Source organism: Vitis riparia, chromosome 6 (genome assembly GCF_004353265.1).
Source record: "Vitis riparia cultivar Riparia Gloire de Montpellier isolate 1030 chromosome 6, EGFV_Vit.rip_1.0, whole genome shotgun sequence".
Taxonomy (NCBI): Eukaryota; Viridiplantae; Streptophyta; class Magnoliopsida; order Vitales; family Vitaceae; genus Vitis; species Vitis riparia.
In genome coordinates, this window is record NC_048436.1 from 15,960,339 (window position 1) to 15,975,261 (window position 14,923).

The following is a 14,923-nucleotide window of genomic DNA, read 5'->3' on the forward strand; positions in this document are numbered from 1 at the left end:
AGTAAACGAACACAGAATAATCACATGTGTCACAAAGCAAATCAATCAAGCATGACAATCAATTAGTTAATGAAAAAAACATCACTGATGTTGGGCCTCCACCAAAGCCCAATTTATTTTTGCCTCAATCAATTCCATAAATTCCATCATTTGAAATTATAGAATTAAATTCATGCTTATTTTAAAACATTTTAAAAAATCAAGGAAAAAGCGAAATGATGCTTGCCAAAAAGAAAATGACAGCAAATTTTATTGGAAAATGGATTTGTGGGACCTAAAAAAAATCTAAGAATGAAAAATTGAAGAGATGAAATTATTTGAAAAACTAGAATTTGGAAAAATTATTTGCAAACTGGGGTTTGGAAAATTATTTTCAAAATCAAAGAGGAAGAAATGGAAAAATGACACGTGGCCTAAATGTTGCATGCAAAAGGTGGCATGCATAGAACATTTTCTTTTGGGCGCATTTTGGAGGAGTACTTTTTTTGTTGTCTCTTTCTTCAGTGCACTGAGCCCAATTTGAAAGGTTGATTCAACTTCTGATCCAGGTCGCCTTGAGGAAAATATCACAATTTGTTTCCTTTTAAATCTTGCCAAAGAGTACTGTGCCTTTGTCAGTAGTTTCAATCCTATTGTGTCTTCACACTCTTCTTCTATAAGTGGTTCTGGGAGGGGGTAAACATCAAGCCATAAATTATTAGATACGAAGGTTGACCTCTTCCAATGTGATACAGAGCCAAATGTACATGTGGATCTAAAACTACTTAAACTTTCATAAAAGCACCAGCTCTGATAATTCCCACATTTACAACATCACCTGTAAATTTTTGACTTATGAGGTAACGAAATGCAATGCACTCAGTTGACCAGAATGGCATTGTTCCTTCACAGCTTACATGAACACTATCAAAGCTTGCAATCACGCCCCCCTCCTTCAAGACATTGTTTGCATCAGAAGTGGGCTCAACTCTCCGCACCAGTACATCCTCATTTGATTGAACTTTTAGGCAAGAACATAGTGCAAGATTCTCCAACTTTTGCAACAATATTCCAAGGCAAGGGAAACCAGTGTACTTCCCATTTCTCTCGTAGTCATCTAAAAAAATAAGACACAACTATAATTGGAATCACATATCCAATATTCTCAACATCCTCAGATCTGAAAACCTGAAATGCAACTCCAATGCACTCCCCATGGTCAGTGAATGTAGGGCCACCACTATTACCAGGATATATTGTTGCATCAATTTGAATGCCCAACAAATAAGATGAACCATGAGCATAAGATTTAACCTCTATGCGATATACCCCTCTTTTGTAACCAAAATAGTATCTCCTCGAAACGAATATCCCACTACAGTTACTACATCTTGAAGACGTGGCAAACGTCCAAAATTGAGTGGTTCAGCTATTTTCCAGAATTCTTCACTTTATACTGAAAGCAAAGCTATATCACATTCAATACCTCGTTGATTACTACCAAAAAGTGCTATTTTGTAGACCTAATTATAATGGTTTTAAGCACCTTTGTGTAGTAATCATATTCATTTAACCCAATTAATTCATTAAGGTCCTTAGTAATTGGTTTTAACCATTTTGTGGCAAGTTTACATGTTTATATCAACTTATGAATCAATTCAAGCATGCCAAATGATGGAGGAGCTTCTTGTACAAGTTAAAGCAAGCTTTTAGCTACACCAAAGCAAGCCAACAAAAGGAGAGAAGCAAAGAGAAGCAAAGGGAAGCAAAGAGGAAAATAGAGGACAGCAGCTGCAGTCTTATTTCACACTTTTGGAGCACTTCCTGAAGCCCATTTTCTACATGCTATATACCATTTCAAAGCTCAGGAAGTCAAGAATCCAACGCTTCAAACCGTGTACGATTTGGAGCTGAAACGAGGAAGATATGGCCTTCGGAAGACAACTGCTCTAGGTTTGTGCGAAACTCGCACACCCCCCTCAGCCGTGCGAATGGTGTGCGAAACTCGCACACCCCCTCAGCTGTGCGAACGGTGTGCGAAACTCGTACACCATTCACACACCCCCTTGCGTGGTGCAAATTTTCCCCTGTTTCTGCCGACTCCACACGAGATCTTTTCTTTTAGATATTTTTGTATAAATTTCCATTCTTCTCCTTGTAATCCACCAATCATAAGATTTCTTAGCTAGGAAGGTTGGAAAAACTTCTCTATATATATTCCCTTGCATCCGTTGTAACAAATATTGATATATAGATATAGAAATATATAAAGCTTTTTTTTTCTCTCTTCTCCGGTTCTTCCCCATTTCTATTTTCTTAGTAGCCAAACATCCTTGGTGGATGAAATCCCCAAGGATGAGAGGCTAAAACCTTTTAAGTTTCTCAAAGTATGGATGTTATGTGATGGCTTGGATGCAATCCCATGGAAATCTCTCGCACTCGGAAGGTAAGGTAGTCGTTTTTCATTAATGGTTCATTAATGCAAAGTTTGGTTTTTATTTCCTTTGGACAACTTCCAACGGCCAATACTTGATAAGCTTTTGGATTTCTATCCATTAGTTATCTCCTACGAGCTATTGAAAGGTGAGGTTTTCAATTCCAAGTTTTGCATTAATCCATTAGAACCAATTTCAATGGCCATTGAAAGGTGAGTTTATCACTTGGAATGACTTTGAGTTGCCAATATTTGGTAAGCTTTTGGCTTTAGACCATTAGTTATCTCTTACGAGCCATTCAAAGGAAGTCTAAGGTGAATAACCATTGATGAAATTCACTACCATCTGTTTTGCCATTTTAAAGGATTAAAACTTGATTTGCTAAATCCATACCGGTTCGGGAAGCAAGCATCACCATAGTTGCAACCCCAACGCGAGGAGCCTATCCTGAGATTTCCAATTTGCATAAGAGCCAGAGCATAGCTATCCTATCTTTGAGAAACTTGTTTTTACACCCTTTCATTTTAGTCTTTAATGTTAGCTTAAATTAGTTTAAATCTTTCTAAACCATTTACATCTTCTTTTAAAGCTAACATCCATAAGAAAATCACCTATTTTCCTAATTTGAATAGCACTTGTGTTTGCGAAAACCCTTCCCAGTGAACGATCCTAGAACCACTATGCTATAGTAGCTTGGCTACTTTAGTAATAGTATTTAAGGTATAAATTTTGTTGATACGCCTTTAAAGCTAAGCTACCATGAGTCGAATCACTCGTGCTAAAACCTTAGGCACATATTTTATATCATCTCCCATTCTTTTCACTTTGCCTCATTCTTGATGCTCAAGGTGAGTCCCCATTTTTAAGAGATGTGGCGACGAATATTCCATTAGTGCCAATGCAACTTGTAAAGTTGCTTCATGTGTGGTTGCTCTCTGGTTAAAGATATCAAGGATGAGGACGGAGTGGTCATAAACTCTAACATTTCCACCAAAAGCCTTTTCCAAATCATGCAACTGCCCCGTTGAAAACTCATCATCAAATGTTATGGTCTCAACATCCAGTGCATGGATTATACTCTTAATTTCTACAACCTTACCAGATCTAATATATGTCCTTGGATTTGGAGCCCTAAGTTTTTGAGATGTAGAACCAACAACCATAAGTCTAGCAGTGTCAGCTAATTGGGCCAATTTCTTAAGTGATTCTTCTATGCCAAAGGAATACTCCATGTCACCTTTACACTCAACAACAACTAGGTATGTTTTTTCCTAAAAAAAAAAAACCTCTATTTCATTACACAACTTGAACCCATTATCATCACTCTCTCATTCACATTTATTTTTCTTAACTCTAGTGGGGGCCTTTAAGGTTTTCTCTTCCGCTTTGGTGCTTGCGACTCCATCAACCACTGCAAACACCTTTTCCTCTTTCACATCAACCACGAGCTTCGGTAGAGATAGGCTGTCGGAGACACGATTCCAACTTTTCGTTGGAGAACTCTGACGAGTCCAAAAGAAGTAATGGTATGCATTCTAAAAGTAATAGCAGGATTTGGATGAAGACGGACTGGAGGAAATGAAGAGTAAGGGTCGTAGACTAGAGACGATGAGGGAATGATGGAAAAATGGGTATGGTGACAAATTCAGTGGATATGAATGTTTAAAAGATGGTGAGCTGGTCATGATGTTTTAGACGAGAGCGGTTTGGCCTGAAATTCAGGTTTGATGGAATGGGGTTTCGGTGGAGGGTTTACAAAGGTTTTGGATTGTCATTGGTGAAATGAATGATGAAAGGTAGAGAGAGAAGTGGGTTTATAGGGTATTGTAATATATAGATATGGGTATGGTGGTTAGTATGATGGGTATGTAGTGAATATGGAAGGAATAAGTTGAAGGTGGTGGTCAAATGGAAAGTGAGTAATGGTGTGGATATAGAAGATGACTTAATAGTAAAATGGAATGGGGTTGGCCACACCCATGCATTATGATCACATGCATGTGGGTTCATGACTTATGATGTGGCAGAAAACAAAGGATGAGGTTTTGGTGGTATTAGGCAGCGAGGTGCATCTTTTATATGACTTCTCATTCCCAAATCCTGTGTTTCCATGAAATATGAATCACTTTTTCTAGTCTCTTCAGAACTCAACTGACATAATGAACTTGTTTCATGGATTTTTGGACCCGTGGAGGCAAAATCTGCAAAACTGTTATCCTTAAGTGAACTTAAATACTGAAATAGGTTCATTGGCAAACTTTCCAAATTTCTGAACTTTTTTTTCTAGTGCTTCTTGAACAAACTAGAGTGCAAGGATGGAGTCGACCAGTTGGTTTACATCTATCAAAGGCTGATCAGTTTCACATTTTTCCTTTTTAATCTCCCAAGGCATGTTAGCAACTAAATCATCTTGTAAAAGATCTTCAACTTCTCCTACAGTTTCTTTACTGTAATCCGTTTGAAGTTCCCGACCAAAAGGTCAACATCTCAATTGCACAAGACCCATTATTATTGATCTTAGTGTCTTGAACAAGTGAAATTCCATTAGGAGCCCAACTGACACTTGTGATGGGATCGCTTTCGTCTTCAAGTCTTTTTCATCTTCAAGCATAACAACTTCTGAAGTAGAACCATATGAAGCATCCCCTAGATATGCAATGACTCCAAGAGCAATAGCTAGAACGTTGCTGCTACCTCAGTCCAGTAAATTCAAGTGATAATCATCCACCAAGTCAGGAACATCCAATACTCTCTTAGATGGTGATACACAAACCAAGGCATTCCACAAATAGATACACAGGAGCAGGGAAATAAAGAGAATGAAATTGCTAAAAATAGAGCAAGAATGAGAGATCCGAGGAGTTATTAGGTAAAACCTCGTTTCATGAGTGATAAACGGGCTGAAAACTGGGGGGGCGCGCAAACTGATGACAACAATATGACTATCAAACACCCAATCCTAAACCCAAAGAGAAATCCAACTATTTACAGGGGAAAATCAAGAATATAAGAGGGAACCAAAATAGGGCATTATATGCAAACAAATCAGATTCAACCAAAATAACCAAGAAACTTTTGATATCCAAACTGAACAACAAAATAATGCTCATAGGTCAGTAGAGAATGAAATAAAACATTAAGAATAATGTTCCAAGTTCAAAGTGGCCTTACCTAGAAGTCCACAACACAACCTTCTTCCGTTTCTCCTCTTTCAGCTCATCTGTAAGACCATTTTTTTTCTCAACCGGTTTCCCCTCAAGTTCTCTTCACTTATCTCTATTAATCTCAGTTCACCATTTTCACTCACACAAGAAATGATTTCTTTTGCTTCCCCAAAATCTCAGCTCACTCTTCTTCTCTTTGTTCCCTCAAGCTTTCTCTCAGTTGATCCCTTCCAGCTTCTTTTTTTCATAGGTTTTTTTTTTCTCTCTCCAACTATCTCTTTTTTGCAAGCAACCACCATGCACCCTAAGCAACTACCCCTTTAAGCAACCAAAAACACTCTTATCTCTGTAACAACCTGCTCTCTCTCAAATCTTCAAAAACTGTTTCTGAATATTCCCATAACACGTGTCTTTCTCTCTTTGCACCTTCAGCCCACTATTGTGATTCCCCAATGACCTCTCCAAAGGTGACACGTGGACCTCTAAGATTCCACCACGTGACAAAATAAACACCTATAAAAGCAAACCCTGAAATAGGGGTCTACAAATATGCCCCTCTTCGGTAGAGCTCGCGAGTATAAGGAATATAAACACTAGAGTGAAAAGAAAGTGTGAATAGTGAGTGAAATGAAGTGAACTCTACCGAAGAACAAAAGATACCCCCAAAGGGACACTAGTAAAACATAAACTTGCTCGAACCAACAAGAGGAACGAAAAGGCTCTAATCTTAAGAGAAACGTGACTTTCTCAAAACGCCTCTAAAGGTGCACCAAGGACCCAGACTCCCCCTAAAGCATCTCCAAAAGTGACTCAAAAAACAATATCAAAGTCGAGTAATGGTCGAACTACCTTGAAGTATAGGAAAGAATGTGTCTAAAGGAGACCGCCTTATGTGAACTGCATGAGAACGCTAAGCGTGGGGTGCCCAATAATATGACCGAAATATGTGCTGTGAACTTAAAGGACTATGTCATGTGCAATGGATGGGGAAATATAGAAGAACATGGTAAAGAAATGATGAGCACGAAGTAACGAGGTGAGAAAAATGAAAGACGGATGCAAAACCGTGAAGGCAAGACGCACAATGCCAGTGAATATGAATGCCAGGAGCTATGACTTTGAATGATAAGGCTGATGAGAAATGACTCTAAACGCCAAAAGGTTTGAAAGATGGTGACTCAAAATGTCGAAATGAGTATGCACAACGACTCTGAATACTAAAACTAAAGAAAGATGTTGACACTGAATGCCAAGCTGAACATGGCTTTGAATGTTAAAATAAAGACACGACTCTGAATGCTAAAATGAAGACACGACTCTGAACGCTAAATTGAAGATGATGAAAGCTCTGAATGTCAATAAGGAGGAAATATGGTGACTCTAAATGCCTGAATGAGTATGCATAACGACTCTGAATGCCCAAAACTAAAGAAAGATGGTGATACTGAATGCCAAGCTAAACAATGGCTCTGAATGCCAAAATGAAGACATGGTGGTACTGAAGACCAAGCTAAAAGATGGCTTTGAATGCCAAAATGAAGACACGACTCTGAACAACAAACTAAAAAATGACATGATGGCTCTGAATATCGAGCTAGAAACAAACGACTTTGAACACCAAACTAAAAATGCGGCTTTGAACACCAAACGGAAGAAAAACATGATGACTCTGAATGTCGAACTAGAAACAAACAACGACTCTGAACGACAAATTGAAAGAGATATGATGGTTTTGAATGTCGACTTAGAAACAAACAACGACTCTGAAAGCTAAATTGAAAATACAACTCTAAACGCCGAACTAGAAACAAACAATGACTTTGAATGCCAAACTAAAGATGCGGCTTTGAACGTCAAATTGAAGACGCTCTCTGAACACTAAATGGAAGAAAAACATAATGGTTTTGAATGCTAAACTAGAAACAAAGAGGGGCTCTGAATGCCAAACTGAATATGCAACTCTGAACGCCAAACTGAAAGAGATATGATGGCTTTGAATGCCGACTTAAAAATAAACAACGACTCTGAAAGCTAAACTGAAACGGCTTTGAACACTTAACTAGAAACAAACAATGGCTCTGAACGCCAAACGGAAGAAAGACATGATGACTTTGAATGCCGAACTAGAAACAAACAACGACTTTGAACACCAAACTGTAGATGCAGCTCTGAATGCCAAACTGAAGGAGATATGATGGCTCTGAATGTCGACCTAGAAACAAACAACAACTCTAAAAGCCAAACTAAAAATACGACTTTGAACGCCAAACTAAAAATGCGGCTTTGAACGCCAAACGGAAGAAAGACATAATGACTCTGAATGTCGAACTAAAAACAAACAATAACTCTAAATGCCAAACTAAAAATACGACTTTGAAGGCCAAACTAAAAATATAGCTTTGAAGGCCAAACTAAAGGAGATATAATAGCTCTGAATGTCGAACTAAAAATGAACAACGACTCTGAACACTTCACTGAAGATGCGGCTCTGAATGCCAAAAGGGAGGAAATATGATGGCTTTGAATGCTGAACTAGAAACAAACGACGACTTTGAACGCCAAACTAAAATACGGCTCTGAACGCCGAACTGAAGGAATATGGTGGCTCTGAATATTGAACTGAAGGAACATGGTGGCTCTAAAGGCCAAACTGGAAACAAACAATGGCTCTGAATGCTAAACTAAATAATGTGGCTATGAACGCTAAAACTAAAAAAATAATGGCTTTGAATGCCAAACTAGGGACATGATGGCTCTAAATGCCAAACTAGAAACAAACAACGACTCTGAACGCTAAAATGGAGCAAATATGATGACTGAAGATGCAGCTCTAAACGCCAAACTAAAGATGCGACTCTGAATGCCAAACTGAAGACATGACTCTGAATGCCAAACGGAAGAAAGACATGATGACTTTGAATGCCGAACTAGAAACAAACAATGACTCTGAACACCAAACTGAAGATGCGAATCTGAACGCCAAATTGAAGGAGATATGATGGCCGAATGCCTACCTAGAAACAAACAACGAATTTGAAATCCAAACTAAAAATACGGCTCTGAATGCCAAACTTAAAATGTTGCTCTGAATGCCAAACTAAAAATACAACTTTGAAAAATATGGCTTTGAAGGCCAAACTAAAGGAGATATGATGGCTCTAAATGTCAAACTAAAAATAAACAACGACTTTGAACGCCTAACTAAAGATGCAACTCTGAATGCCAAAAGGGAATAAATATGATGGCTTCAAATGCCGAACTAGAAACAAACGACGGCTCTGAACGCCAAACTAAATAATGTGGCTATGAATGCCAAAACTAAAAAAATAATGGTTCCAAATGCCAAACTAGGGATATGATGGTTCTGGATGCCGAACTAGAAACAAACAACGACTCTGAATGCCAAAATGGAGGAAATACGATGATTAAAGATGCGACTCTGAACGCCAAACACGCGACTCTGAATGCCAAAATGGAGGAAATATGATGACTGAAGATGCGGCTCTAAACGCCAAACTAAAGATGTGACTCTGAACGCCAAACGGAAGAAAGACATGATGGCTTTGAATGCTGAACTAGAAACAAACAACAACTCTGAACACCAAACTGAAGATGCAACTCTAAACGCCAAACTGAAGAAGATATGATGGCTTTGAATGCCGACCTTGAAACAAACAACGACTCTGAAAGCCAAACTAAAAATACGGATTTGAACGCCAAACTGAAAATGTGGCTCTGAACGCCAAACAGAAGAAAAACATAATGACTCTGAATGTCGAACTAAAAACAAACAATAACTTTGAATACCAAACTAAAAATACGGCTTTGAACACCAAACTGAAAATATGGCTTTGAAGGCCAAACTAAAGGAGATATGATGGTTCTGAATGTTGAACTAAAAATAAACTACTCTGAACACCTAACTGAAGATGCGACTTTGAATGCCAAAAGAGAGGAAATATGATGGCTCCAAATGCTGAACTAGAAACAAACGACGGCTCTGAATGCTGAACTGAAGGAATATGGTGGCTTTGAATATTGAGCTGAAGTAACATGGTGGCTCTGAATGCCAAACTGGAAACAAACAATGGCTCTGAACGCTAAACCAAAGATGCAGCTCTGAACGCCAAACTAAATAATGTGGCTCTGAACGTCAAAACTAAAAAAATAATGGCTCTAAATGCTAAACTAGGGATATGATAGCTCTGAATGCTGAACTAGAAACAAACAACTTTGAACGCTAAAATGGAGGAAATATGATGACTCTGAATGTCAAACTAAAAACAAACAATGTCTCTGAACGCCAAATTGAAGGAGATATGATGACTCTAAATGTCGAACTAAAACCATGACTCTGAATGCCAAACTGAAACAACGGTAGTGAATGCTGGGCTACGAGGAAATGATAAGGTGGCTCTGAATGCCAAACTAAAAACAAACAATGGCTCTGAACGTCAAACCAAAGATGCGACTCTGAACGTCAAACTGAGAAGGACAACTCTGAGCATCATAATTGAGAAGAGATGGTGGCTCTGAACGCCGAGCTTTAAGGAGATGGTGACTCTGAACGTCATACTATGAATCATGACTCTGAATGCCAAACTGTGAACTGATAACTTTGAATGTCAAACTAAGAAGGAAGACTCTGAATGTCGTAAATGAGAAGATGTGGTGGCTCTGAACGCCAAGCTATAAGGAAATGGTGACTCTGAACGCCATAACTGAAAGGAAATTGTGGCTCTAAATGCCATACTGTAAGGAGATTGTGGCTCTGAAAACTAAACCGTGAACTAATAGCTCTGAATGTCAAACTGAGAAGGACGACTCTAAACATCGTAACTGAGTAGAGATGGTGGCTCTGAACTCCAAGCTGTAAGGAGATGATGACTCTAAACGCCAAATTGAAAAAAAATGTTGGCTCTAAACGCCATATTTGAAAAGAGATGGTGGCTCTGAATGCCATACCATGAACCATGACTTTGAATGCCAAATTGAAAAAAACGACCCTGAATATCGTAATTGAGAATAGATGGCGGCTTTGAACGCCGAGCTGCAATGAAATGATGATGGGGAAATATGCTCCAATGTAGCGTGCTGCCACAACTCTCAATCCAATGAAAGGGTTTGAAAGAGACTCCATGAGTCTCAAAAGATGCTTTGCTAGCGAGTCGGACTGATCAAATCGACTATAAATATAGTCTCACAACCCATCTGACTAAATCACAATGTCTGGCGAAGTGTCACAATAAGTCAGACGTCTCTAACTCAAAAAGCTATGCTGGACATATACATCATCATCTCAAATGAATGATCCACTGAGTCCTAAGAAGATAGTCCGCTGGGGTAACAATTGCGACCTCAACACAACAATATACTGAAGAGTTATGGGTAGTGGGACAGTCAAAACCTGAAGGTCGTGCTCATCTAGAGGCTCATCTCGGAAAAAATCATCAAAATGGTGACCAGTAATGCGAATAAACATCTCTCAGCTGAGTAAAGAAGACTGTAACAAGTATGTGAGAAAACAATCATCTCTACAACTAAGTGAGGGAAATATGCCCCAATATAGCAACTAGGGCATCCGGTCCGTCTTGATGGCTCGATAACTCAATGGTGACGATTAAGAGATCTGACATGTACTCCACTGAAATGATGATATAAGAGTCTATGCGTCTAGGGTAACTCCATTAAAGAATCATGACAATATCAAAAAGTACGAGCTTGACTGAATGACTCAAGAAAGGCTCCATTGGAGAATAATGACAAAATGAAAGCAAATCATCAACCCTACGTGTATCTCATAACTGGTGATGATCATACAAATCAATGGAGATCTAAATATCTCAACCGAAGAGGAAATATGCCCTAATATGGAATCAGATGTCGGTAGGTTGAAAAATTAAATGACCTCAAGTCATCCATCATCAAATGTGTAATCTTAGTCATCCACGTCCATACCTAAATCGAACCCACAGATCAAGAAGACGTACCTAGAAGGAGAAACATGACGACATTCAAATGCCGAAAAGTGTGGGTCTGACTGAATGGCTTAAGAGAGGCTTTACTAGAGGGTCATGATAAGATAACAAATAAGTCATCATCTTGGCATGTATCTCGTAAGTAGGGGTGATCATGCAACTCCATGAAGATTTATAAATCTCAACCAAAGCGGAATATGTCACAGTATGACATCAAATGTGTGGTAGATCAAAAAAATCGGACAACATCAAATCATCTACCATCAAATGTGTAATCTCAGACATCCAAATCCACAGTTGAATCAGATCTAAACATAAAAAAGACATATCATAGAAGAAGAAGCATGATGATATCTAAATATCAACCAAATCTCAAACACCTATCCAAGTAGGGGTTGTCGAATACGACATCTGATCCCATGGCCTCAGGGTGGTCTTAAAACGCGAGACGTAACTGATTGGAGCCAAAATATGTGCTCTAATGACACATATTCGATATGGTTTGTGCACTAAAGGACATTCAAATCACCCAACTTGACCTAAATCAATGCTAAAGCCCTAGCCCTAAGTTTAATTTGTACTTTAGAGACTTATCTCAGGTTCAAGGGAAGAAAATGGTGCAAATTGAATGACTTTAATTTTGAAAGATCAAGAAATGGCTAAATGAGGAAATAAGTGAGTCAAGACTCATGGAACGTAAGCAAAGACAAGACGAGGATATCATGAGTTTGAAAAATGAGAAATGACCATTATGGAGTAAGAAAGAAGGTAAGAAAGCATGAAAAATGAGGCATGAAGCAAGATTCAGCTACATGGAAATTTAGAACTCAAAAATCTGATAACATTATATACTCTGACTTTAAGGAAAAATTTAGAGCAGTTTCTGGAGTCCATTATATACATACTATATATCGTTTTGAAGCTTGGGAAGTCAAAAGTCCAACGCTTCCAACGATGTACAAATCGAAGCTGAAATGAAGAAGTTATGACCATTTGAAGACAACTACACCAAGTTGGAGGGTCATTTCGAAATGATTTCGAAATTCAACTTATGATTTCGAAATCCACTTCGAAATGACACCAATTTCGAATTCACCCACTGCCACTTTGACGTTTCGCCTCCTTTACCTCGAGAATTGCATTTAGGGCACTTTATCCACCCTAAATGGACCCCACACGACTAGAAATCACCATTTTATTTTTTTTTAATCATTTTAGGAAATTATTTTGTAATAAGTGGCCAATGAGAGTGTGCCACATGTTAGGTAATTGATGGTATTATATAAACTCTCTCAATTATAGGTTTTAGGGATCTTGGATTTTTTTCCGGAGAGTTTGACATTGAAGGTGGAAGAAGACGAGAACTTTGGTTTGTTTTCTTTTTCTTCTTTATTAAATATATTGTTTTTAGTTTTTTTTTTTATTCAAATCATGGATTTTTACCCTATTATGGATTGTGAATGTGACATCACCCCCATGAGAGGTTAAGAACCAACTTGGGGCTTGAAGCATGAAAACCTAAGGGCTAGGAAACCTATAGGGACAATGGGTAAATTATTATAACAATGAGATTAATTATTGGTTGGGTGACAATTTATCATTTTTTTATCCTATCCTCCTGAGTTTGTTTAGGGAATGATATGGTAGGTTATTACCTGATACTAGTGATTCTTGGTAATTCTTGATCATTAGTTATCTTCGTCTTCCCTACCGTTATTTGCCCATAAACAAAGCTATAAGGAATAGAAAGGGTTAAAAATCCAAATCTTAAATTGGTAATCAATCTCATTCATTTGATGGTTTTAGGAATCTGTTTAAAAAAAAAAAAAAAAAAAAAATTAGGTTTCGAATGCAATTTAGAGTTATAGAACTCAACTTGATCGCGAGCGGCCAAGGATCCCAAAACCTTAAGATCATATTACTTAGAAAACCCTTGTTTTCTCTAATTTCTATACCCTAGGTTGGATTGTGGAAAGGCCCAAACTTGAATCAATTGAATTTAAAATCAGTATTCATTTTTTTTATTAATTTAATTTCTTTTACTTAGTTTCACATTATTCACATATTGTTTTTCACTTTAGGATTTAAACAAAAACAATTCATTTATTCTAGTATTGACAATTTTCATAAGCCAGTCCTTGATGATGATACTCGGAATACTACAAAAGTCGTAGTGACTATTTCTCTAGTTTTTCTTGACTAGAGTTACTACGTAAAAAGGCTAAGTATTTTGGTACAATAGAGAATTTCAGTCGGTAATGTAGGCTAGGGTGATAGGGTGATGAAAATTAAAGGAAACTAGGCCCAAATACCCAATGATCAAAACCCATGCCCTCATGTATAAAATGCAACATGTATAGAAAATCTCATGAGCCAAGGATCTTAAGGTGATCAATGCGAACATAATAATAATAATGAAGCAATGAAGCAAAATAAACTAATAATGAGATGCGTAAGGATGATGTAAAGAAAGTATCAAACTTGGAATGGGTCGTTGTAAGGAAAGAACAGAGACTAAACGAAGAGAATGAATCAAAAGCAAAAGCGATGACGATGGTGAAGCAAAGAACACGAAGAAGAGTGATAATTCACGCAAATCAAACATGAAATGAAGTCACATCAACAATGAAAGTAATGATGGAAGAGACAATGATCCAGAGCTCCTAAGATTTGTCACTCATCTCACTCTCAAAATATACAACAAAGTGAATACAAAGAATAGAGGGTCTCGGAAAGCTCACATACGAACTCTCATCAACAAACATACTCAATAAAGTGACCCTCGAACATCAATATACACACTCAATGATGGAGAATACTAAGCACATGGGCTTATTATTGTTTTTCTTTTTCATTTTTTTTACATATATACAAATGCACATACTCTGAATGTAAACAAAGAAGTTCCAAAGATGAGGTCACAAATGGATAAACATACTCTCAAATGCTGATGTAGCATAAACTCTCTCTAATGAGATGAACTTCTCAAATTGAGGATTTCTGGATCAATGTCCGTAGGATAGATATTGGAAATGACATGACTATTCTCTATGTAATGAACTGAGGAGGATCACCACTTGGGGTGGAAGAAGATGAAGTAAAACAAGCAACAGATGTAATAAAGAAAATGAGAAGAAGAACACAACTAATGAGATGTGATGAAATGCAGTAATGTAGTGATAGGAAAAAATAATGAGAAAAATACGCCTATAGGTCCAAGGCTCATGAAACTCCTAGACAAAGCATGCATACACTAAAGCGCCCCTATCCTGGTGTAGAAATGTGACTAAGACAATAAGAAAGAAAGATTATAATGCACATGCAAGGCTCAATGGACTAACAATGGTTTATATATCAAAAGAGTGAA